This window comes from Dendronephthya gigantea, unplaced genomic scaffold, assembly GCF_004324835.1.
Source record: "Dendronephthya gigantea isolate DGI-Jeju-01 unplaced genomic scaffold, DenGig_1.0 000030F, whole genome shotgun sequence".
NCBI classification, from domain to species: Eukaryota; Metazoa; Cnidaria; class Anthozoa; order Malacalcyonacea; family Nephtheidae; genus Dendronephthya; species Dendronephthya gigantea.
Genome location: NW_021163040.1, coordinates 2,196,013 through 2,206,712, shown reverse-complemented (window position 1 = coordinate 2,206,712; position 10,700 = coordinate 2,196,013). Strand labels below are relative to the sequence as shown.

Sequence of the window (10,700 nt, the reverse complement as noted above, 5' to 3'; positions counted from 1 at the left end):
TGGTTGCAATTACAACCATCATGATCATCATTTGATCTTTATTATATTTAGCATATTATTCGTGATAAATTATGGTTACTATGCCAACCATTATCATGATTTTGATTATAATGACCAAAATTAACATATCAATCATATTAAATTATGGTTGCAATTGCAACGATGGTGATCATTATGATGATCTTGATCATATTTAGCATATTATTCATGATTAATTATAGTTACCATGGCAATCATAATTTTCATTAGGATGATCTTGATGATACTTAGCATAATATTCATGATAAATCATGGTTGCCATGGCAAACATCATCATTTTGATGATAATGATCAAAATTAACATATCAATCATAATAAATTATGGATGCAATTGCAACCATGATGGTCATTATGATGATCTTGATCATAATTAGCATAATATTCATTATAAATGATCGTTGCAATGGAAACCATGATGATCATTTTGATGATCTTGATCATAATTATCATAATATTAATCATAAATGATCGTTGCCATAGAAACCATGATGATCATTATAATGATCTTGATCATAATTAGTGTAATAATCATAATAAATTATGGTTACGATGCAACCATGATGATCTTTATGATGATCTTGATCATATTTAGCATAATAATCATAATAAATCACAGTTGCTATAGAAACCATGATGATCATTATGATGATCTTGATCATAATTAGTATAATATTCATAATAAATTATGGTTACCATGGCAACCATGATGATCATTATCACGTTGGTCAAAACGTTCGAAAAATCCCCCATTACAATGCAAAAGCTCAGGTGATAATAGCCATTGAAGAACTGAATTAATTTTTCACGAACCAATGACCCCTAATTTGTTGCGATTTTAAACCTTATAAAACACATTTATAAAGTTCTTAGCATGTTTAATTTGAAGTTACACCTTTTAGCTTCTGAATTAAATGATGATCGAGTAAAATTATGCTCATTTCATGTTTATTTACTGCAATTTGCGCAGCCCACTTTTAGGCAAATAATAATTTCCAGAGGTCTGGATTTGAGACCAAACTTTATTCTTATGGGTAGGGAGGGTTGTGGTCGTAATAATCTTTTTTTTTACTTTAGGTACCCGAGACATTACCTAAAATCCTACGGGATATTCCACGAAGTTCAACATTATAGCAAGATTTTTGGTCATCATTCGTTAATATCTCTTTTGAAATATGTTCTATTGGAGTATTTCGAAGTCAAAATCGTAAATTCAACTGTATTTTACAAAAAACCTGTTGTTTGAGTGACTGATGGCAATGATGAAGCCTGCTTTAAAACCAAAAATGAAGCCACTCATATAGCGTCAAAATAAATATGCCGTCAAAAAGTAAATAAACGAACAAGAACTGTGCAAAAAAAGCCGCAAATGTTTGAAGGTTTCCGGACACATAGGTCGCTGTAATACTCAGAGATCAGTGAACCCTTTCTGGGAGTCGTCAGGATCATACAAACTGAACGAAAAGAACCGGAAATTACTCGAGGAGGAGCATTGTTTTGAACAGCATGTGACGGCAAAGGAATCTCAATTAACTGAACGCGAGAATCAGCTTCGAGATTCTCAAGTACTGGCTGAGAACGTTTTCAGAGAAAAAAGTAAGAACCAGTCAATAAATTCTTGTAAAATACTCGTCAAGGGGAAAGGCATCCATTAGTATTAAAAAACTACTAAAAATAATACTTAACCCCTTGCCCCTAGGCCTAGTCTGTTCCCTATTTTGTTCTACTTGAGGCACAACTACTTCCTGAGAAAATTCAGTTGGGTTATTACCTTTTAGATAATTGTATCTTGGAACTACGAAACACACTGCAAAATTCTAAAGCACAGGTGAAGCAACTAGAAGGAAAGTCACTGGCTCTGACAAGACAGCTTGAACAACTTAAAAGTATGATTTCTGCACTTGGATTGGATAGTAAACATTTCTCAAAGTCCAAACGAGAGAATAATTGCACGACTAAAGCTATGATAAATGATCCATTTTCAAGCACTCATTACAGAAGGAGAAGTGAGTCTGGAAAAGCACTGAAATTCATTCATGGAGGTGAGACAGGCTCGTTCTTTGGTGCATGGGATTATATTGCAGGCAATGCACCAAAGGAACTTTTAACTGAGTTGTTTGTTGGATATCGGAAAGGAACTCTTCTGAAGAAAATTTTCAGCAATGCCATGAAAGAATACCAGTTGTCGCCCGAAGCCTTACAACAAGCTATAGCAACAAAGTACCAAAATCACCTATCACGCAGGAAATTTACACTAGTATGCAAAACGCAGTCATCATTCTTTAACACAGAGTCCGAAACATGGCTTCCACGTACTGTCAGTTGTATGGGAATTGACCTAAGGCTGCCAAAGTCAGTATCTAATTCTGCAGTGGATAAACTTGTAAAAAGCTTAGACATTGGAGATGTCACACAGTTACAAGATGTTGCTGGGGTATCAAGGACTGCCACTGGACTAGTTTTTATGTTAATTGACCTTCACCTAAGAGTACCTCACTTATACAGAAAGCTTGTTTGGTTTAATTATTTGAAAAATCATTTCGTTATTCAATTCTCAGACGATGGAGCCCCAGAAACAAGTCAGTTGACAATTTCAATTGGTAGTTTGACTACATGGAACTTGGGAGAAAGAGTAAGGAGCTCTGATATCAATCTTTCAATATCTCTTACATTGTGTTAGCTTGCCAGAGAAACACAACATACTAAAAGAATTGTGGAAACGGCATACGGACGAGATGGCTATACTCGAAGGAAATATTCTCACTATTGCTGGAAAGAAATGTACGGTTCAATTTCAACCGAGTGCCGACATGTGTTGGCAGAGTTGGGCTAATGGAGAATCAAACCAAGCAGACACCTATCCCTCTCCATATGCCAATGTGCACTCAGGTATAAGCATTTTCGCCATTGTGTCATATTTTTTACCATAAGTGCATGAGATTTTCTTGTAACAACTTAAAACTTACCCCTGAGGATTTGCAGTGTTTCAATTATAGCTATATCAGAAGCATCTTCAGAGAAACCCAAAGATAAAAATTTTGTGAGCTGGATAGCTGAACAGGTATAGCAACAGACTGATCCTGAATGTGCAATTTCAAAACCTGCTCCAGCCATCAAAACTTTTGTTATGTTGCACAGTGTAAGTAAATCATGAAAATTTTCTTTCTATGCTTCTTTGAGGATGATTCGATTCTGACATTTGGTTTCCGAATTACAATTTTGACTATTCAAATACATTAGTTATTACAATGGAAGTCCCTTGTCTAAGTTGCGAGTGAAGAAAGCAGTGGTGGATCCACTGGAAGGGGGTGAGTGCAGGGGGGTGTGCACCCCCTAGCCCATCACAGGATGGGGTGCAGGGGGTGTGTGCGAAACTCAGTCAAGTGTTGGATTTTAGTAGCTAAAATACAGCTAAACTGTTGCATTATATGGTATTTTATGAAAAGTGAAGACGTCTGTTAGATTGAAAATTTATATGAAGTATGGTTGTGGAACTTTTATGATGTCAATTTTCTCGTATGATTGCCGTCAGAATGCTGCCAAAAGCCTTTTGCCAGTACCCCCCTAAGCTGATCACACTTTCAGCACTCGACTGGAGGCTCGGATCACTGGTATGCATTGTCAAGTCAACCTGGTGCACTGGGCTGGATCCACCACTGGGAGAAAGCACTAATAATAAAAACAATATGAGTTCATGATGGCCATAGTGTTGCCAAACTCAAAGAGTTTTCAGAGTATTTCACCTCTCTCAAAAATTTGTATTCCCGCACCTGTGAAATAGCATGTTTCAAGCCATTAATGAATACAATTTGCAATGTACCCTTATGGTATTCATAAAAAATCTGATCTGATACACTGTTGGTATTTCAATTATTGCTATTAAATTTTTATTATTTGACTTAATATTTGTAAAATAATCAAACCTTGTGACAAAATAGTCATCTACTTGATATTAAGCCTATAAATGATATACTTCTTATCATGTTGATGAGTAGAATATTTTGTCACAAACAAATTCAATTTGATATAAATATTTTAATGGTAATAACATTTCACATGATTATTGTTTTAGGTAATATTTGTACCATGGGTGGTACCATTGGATATGGTACTAATGACACTTGGAAACCCAATACCAATTCAGACCGGAAAGAGCATGCAAACATGGCTCAAAATTTTGAACGCTCTTTAAAGACATCTCTGTCTGACAAAACCCGCCATGAGAAGAAGCTGCAATTCATGGCAGATAATGGGATTAGACAACTTGTACCTCCCCGAATTGGAACTTTTTCTGACAAGCAAAGACCGGAACCTCTCCACTGCGAGATTAATGCGTGCCAACAAGTACTCTACATCATTTACCAAGAATCTGTGCAACGCAAGATATTTGATCAGTTTATCAAAGTGTTAGGTGCACCTGGTCTTGCTTCCTCTGCTCCCGAGCCTGTAATCGAGGAACATGAAAAACAAGTTCTTGGTTGTGGTTTACAGTTCCTTGTGCCATCCATCAAAGACCACTTTGATGATGAAAAGAAAAGGTTTAACAAGATTCCTACCAGAATAATAGGAGAACAAGGAATTGCAATTGCCAGATATGGTTGTCGATTGATTGACTGCCTAGAATTCCCTGAAGAGTCAGCTGTACAAAACGTCAAGCGTTTATCACTCAGCAGAATCGTGTTATACCTGCGAATGCTTGTGCAACTTTCAACAAAGTCTCGTCAACAAAAGCAGAACTGTTAGAACTTGAGAAGAATTGCAAACTCTACTTCAATCTCCTTTGTTTATTTTTCCAAAATCATGTTAATGTGACCAGCTGGACTGTGGGTTATGCACAGGTTATGCATTACCATATCATGCATTAAAACTTTATGATGTGTACAAAGTTGGCTATGGTATTATCTCGCAACAGGGGAAGGAAGCAAAGCACTCTGCTGTAAAGAATGACTTGGAATTGAGCAACAGGTCCAACAAGATCGTTTCGGTTTGTATCATTTTTCACATATACTTACTTTTATAATATTTATGCTTTCAGGTCCAACAATGCTGACAAAAATGGAAAGTGGTGGCAGGTAATCCCTTACGAAAAAACACATGTGAAAACCACATGTGGAATCACATTTGACTCACATGTGAAATTGGAACAGTTTAATCACATGTGGTTCACATGTGGTTGTATCACATGTGGTTCACATATGAATCACATGTGATACAACCACATGTGAAACACATGTGGATCAGGATAAACAACATGCAATTCACGTGTTACTCAGTTTCGACTTTCACATGTGGATCACTTGTAGTTCACATGTGATCCACACAAACTACTTCATGACACTTTATCTTGTTTATGAGGCAATTATCATGCACAGAAAATGCCTAAAATAAATCACTCGTACACAGTATTACAGGGTGAAGCAAATTAATGCACATATATTAATAACCATATTACAAAATGAAGTGAAACATTTGACTATGTAAAAGAGTAAAAGATACATCTATAAATATAAAATAAAATGAATAATACTATAATTTATTTAGTCACCCTACTGTCCTTAATTGTTGCTAAGATCTTCCTGATTCTTTCTTCGGCTTTCCATTGACAGCCTAAACTCTTTGCACTCTTGTGCAATAACAGCTTTTATAATTGTATCATTTGCTTGCGGAAATTTCATAATGACAAAAGCTTTAAAAAATATAAACAGGATTGTTAATTAATAGCAATTGCAGTTCATCACAAACAATAAATAATTTAAAGGCTGCAAAACATAACATTAAATAGAAAGTGAGAATGTTATCTACTGTATACAAAAACATTAACAAAATAACAATCCGTTCTTCTGAGAACTGCTGTTGTTCATGCTCAATAGTGAATAAGGTTGTGCAGACCAAGGGAATGGCTGAGGCAAGGAAGGGGGTTGAATCTTAGGAAAAGATGCTAACTTTGGTGGTGTACATATTTTCTTGGTTTCATCAAGTGCTGCTAAAACTGCCTCTTTAAAATCTTATATCCAACTGGCCATATGTTGCTCAGTTGGTAGTACCAATCTGATACTGTGAGGCTTTTAGATGCAGTCAGAATATACAAAATATTTGAAGTATCATAACTAAAAATACATTAATTTCCTCTAAATTTGGTGTTTAGAAAAACAAAATATTGCTGTACTGTATAAAAAATATTGCTACTGTTTATAAGAATCCAAAGGTTATTGAATTAACTGGGGCACAAGTTAAGGCGCAAGGGGTATTCTCTAATTTAGACCATATTGTGTACCAGTCTATATCAAATGGTAATATGCTTCAAACCTTTATATTCTTCTTTCCTTTCTTATTGTCAGCACTGCTCACATCTAATCTCCTTTGTCATTACCATTATCATCACTGTTATTATCACTGTTATCTTCCAACTGCTCAATTCAAGCTAAGTTTTCATTAACTCGTGCTTGCTATCTGTGAAAAAACACAAATACTCGCTTTAGAAAATTTATATATAAACAAATATTTTATTACTATACACAACTAAGTATGAGCGAGCGAGATGTGCACATGTTTGGAAAACGGCTATATTTAAAACAGGGAACGGGGGAATGGAACGGGGAATGGAAGGGAATGGAATGGCTTCGGGGAATGAGCCGGGGAATGGAATGGCTTCGGGGAATGAGCCGGGGAATGGAATGGCTTCGGGGAATGTGCCGGGGAATGGAATGCTTCGGGGAATGTGCAGCTTGTGCGTCAGTGCGAGTTTGTTTGGCCCATTTGGCGTGATTAAAACCTGTAAACGCTTCCATGTCACGAATCATGAGACAGCTACTCACAGTTTGAATTCCTTGAGGTAAAAGACAAAGCAATAACAAGCTCATAGTATAAATGCGATGTTTGCATTGTCATTGTGATGTACATTGATGTACATTATATAGATAGAATTTGGGTAGGTGGTTTAATGTAAATCCTCCAAAATCAGAACGGAATTAGTATAATACTGTAATAGTATTTTTTGCAGAATCTTTTTAGTTCTTAATATGCCTTATAAAGCTCAATGTGTGTGATTAAAAGGTGAATAAAGATACTGAAACAGTGTCACTTGTTTGTTTTTTATTTCAGGCTATGTGAACAAGACGTCTGGACAGTTTTGTTTAAGCAGGAATAATGGTTGTGGTGGAAATGTGGTGAATGCATTCTTGACAAATTAATGGGTTTGCTTCCAAGAATACACTGAAACTTGGAGCAACAATGACTTTGAATATAATTATGTAATTAATATATTATTTATTAATCTTAATTTATATGACTTTTTACCTCACATAATTCAAATAATGTTCAGATAAAGAGGTAAATATTTCACTGTTAATGGTGTAATAAATATTTTATATGTTGATTATATTCATAATGAATTATTTGTCCTGCTCCATACTTTGGCAATTCTGTTTAAGAAATCCCACCATAGTAGATCTTTTTTGAAATAGTTACAGTCAAGTTGTTGTCTAGTTTTAGTACAAAATAATACAAGTGCTACAATTAAACAAGGGAAAATAAAAAAATTAATTACATAAGCAAGCACATTTTCTATTTTAAAAAGGTCTATGAATTGAGATGACATGTACTAACAATTTTGTGCATTAATTAAAGACAATTGTATTATTACTGTGGGTTCTTTAATATTGTCCAATACTCCCAGTGACATCCCACTGAAATTCCTGCAGGTGTCTCAATCCATCAAACCAGTTTATCTTTTATTTCCTGGTGCATGCGCTCTTGCTGTAAGCGAAGAATTTCGCCGACACTTGAAATATGAACACATCTTCAGATTAAGCACAGAATTTGGTTGGTCACCATAAAGTTATTACTTATATTGTATATAATCACACAAAAGATTACCATGGATGTTGATGTTACAATAAAGAATAAACATAAGATTCTGGATTAAGGAATAAAAACTTTTAGGGCCTATAGGTTTTTAGGTTCCATGTTGTAGGTTCCACGTTGTTAACCACTACAAATGCCAAATCCCACTATAATTTGGTCACATTTTGCTAATTTCATAGCAAGCATGCTCTTTTACATTTATATTCAACTTTATTTTCATGTTATTTGTTGATATTATGTATATGCTTGTTAGTAGTTACAAATTATTAACCAAGATCGTGTCTTGTTTTTTTTTTTAATTTTAAAGTAACCCATTGCTGCCAAAAGGTTTCACCCTTGTCAAGTATAAATGTCATCTGAAGTAGGAAGAACTTAAATGCTAGCTGATGCTGGCAGCCTGGCACCAGTCACCAGGTGATCAGTTAAATGTAAGGGTATTTTTACCACCCACAACTCAAGAGATTTTACTCCAACAGCAGATGATTTTACTAAACAAGAGGATGGCCCCTGGCTAGTGGCAATGTGTTGAAATTACAAATATATTTAAAGTGTGTTGGCTTTGTATTATATTATACCAATACCACTTCAATCATCTTTTGCAGAAACTAAAGTGATTGTCATAGAACTACTAAGAAGCTCACGAGTGTTATACGACTAAAAGGATATTAACCAGTTCATCTTTCGCGATAAATAGTATAAACTTGATCGTTTTTACCTCAAGGAATTCAAACTGTGAGTAGCTGTCTCATGATTCGTGACATGGAAGCGTTTACAGGTTTTAATCACGCCAAATGGGCCAAACAAACTCGCACTGACGCACAAGCTGCACATTCCCCGAAGCCATTCCATTCCCCGGCTCATTCCCCGAAGCCATTCCATTCCCTTCCATTCCCCGTTCCATTCCCCCATTCCCCGTTCCCTGTTTTAAATATAGCCTTTGGAAAACAACAACATTCCACACGACTATGTCCCTGTCTCAGTTGGAAGAACATGTTGATCTAGAAAAAACTATAAACAATATATTTCTAGCGCATATAATGTCACTATGTTCTGCCTCTTTCTTTGCTAAAACATACACTGCTATTGAGGATATTTCCCGGCTATCACTAGTGTGTACGAGTGAAGTATTTATACGAAGATGAATGATGATTGATAAAGTTGAATAAACAATCTCTTGATTACCAAAATACAATTTCATGTGGACCGAGCTTAAATTATCGTTTATATGAAACAGACTATTGAGCGATAACATGAACTTGCTATAAAATGTCACTGAGATGCTTACCACATTCTGCCAAAACGTTTCCAAATACGATCTCCATGCCGTCTTTGGAGAATTCATCTTTGAGTTTCCAAACAAAACCATGCGATCCTTCTCGGGATGTTTTAGCATGCACACTTTTGTCTTTAAATAATATATTCTTTCTTTAAGATGCTTGTCTTATTTGACTCAATCCAGTGAACCAGCACCTATTTCATTCCGAATCGTATTATGAGAGTGAGAAAGATTATCCTTTTATGTCTTTTATCAAATAAAATTGCAATCTCCTCGTCGAACCGCCAAGAATGTCGTTGTAAAAAATTTGAATTTTGAAACGAATGCGCGACCTCGTTTCCAGGGTTTTCGCCTAATGTGACGTCACATCACACTTGTCGGTCGTTGGGTTATTACACCGGTCGGCGATTGGCCTCAGATTTAAAAATATTTGGACGAATGAATTATTACAACGAGGCGGAGTTTACTATTTTGCTCATAGCCAACGAGGCTGAGTTATCTTATTGTTTTATTGTAAACTATAGAATTTAATAAGCAGCAGAATTTTGATATACTGTAAATAACCTTATATGTCGGCGAATATAGACAATCCAATGAATCCACAAGATATCTTCTGGATTGTCTATGATGTCGATTAACAAATACGCCATACATACATATTGCCATGGATAATAAAATCAATATTATTGGTTAATAAAATCACTATAATTAAAGTCTTTTAACTATCCATGATATTATTTACATGTGAGCCGCATATATACCTTAGTATATTTTCACATGTGAAGCACTTGTGATCACATATGAACCATATGTGTTGACAGATATTCCCCATGTATCTACATACGCATCACATGTGGTTCACATGTGTATCCATGTAACCACATGCGCATCACATGTGGTTCACATGTAGACTCCAAATAACCACGTATATTCACATGTGAATCACATATGATCACATGTGAACCACATGTGATCACACGTATCCACATGTGAATCACATGGGAAACACATATGGTTTGCATGTGTTTTTTTTCGTAAGGGATGCGTGCTAATTATGTTCGCAATATCTATCTCCCAGAGCACGAACCGCTACCGCAATCATACAAGTCACATTACAAATCAAGAATCCCACCTCATTGTGATTCCGAAGGAGTCTGTGATTGTGGAAGACGTGTGGCAGTTGATTGCAATTTTTGCCATACCTGTCTTCAATGTCAAGAGATTGTTGATTCAGCGCAGAAACAGAAGTAATCAACTCATCTTACTGAGGTTTTTAGGCCATATATGTGCTCTGAATGTGGCCAACGCTTTGGAGACCGAGTTGATTTGGAGTCACATCATGTGCTGCACCAAGATGGAGCTGTGGCTATAAGCTTGTGGAGTGGTAAAAATCCAAAGGAAATGAGTGTTTCTGAGCTGAAAGCAGAGCTTAAGAAGAGAAATATTGCGGCGAGTGGGAAAAAAAATTTCAGTGAAGAGATTTGAAAGTTCTTTGTGAGTAGAGAAAAACAGTTAATTAAATTCC

General features: G+C 35.7%; 1 pseudogene; it reads left to right on the top strand.

Moving 5' to 3' along the window:
* The first annotated feature begins 1,353 nt into the window (after positions 1–1,353).
* On the top strand, positions 1,354–10,426 carry LOC114524182 (annotated as a pseudogene).
* Positions 10,427–10,700: the final 274 nt, after the last annotated feature.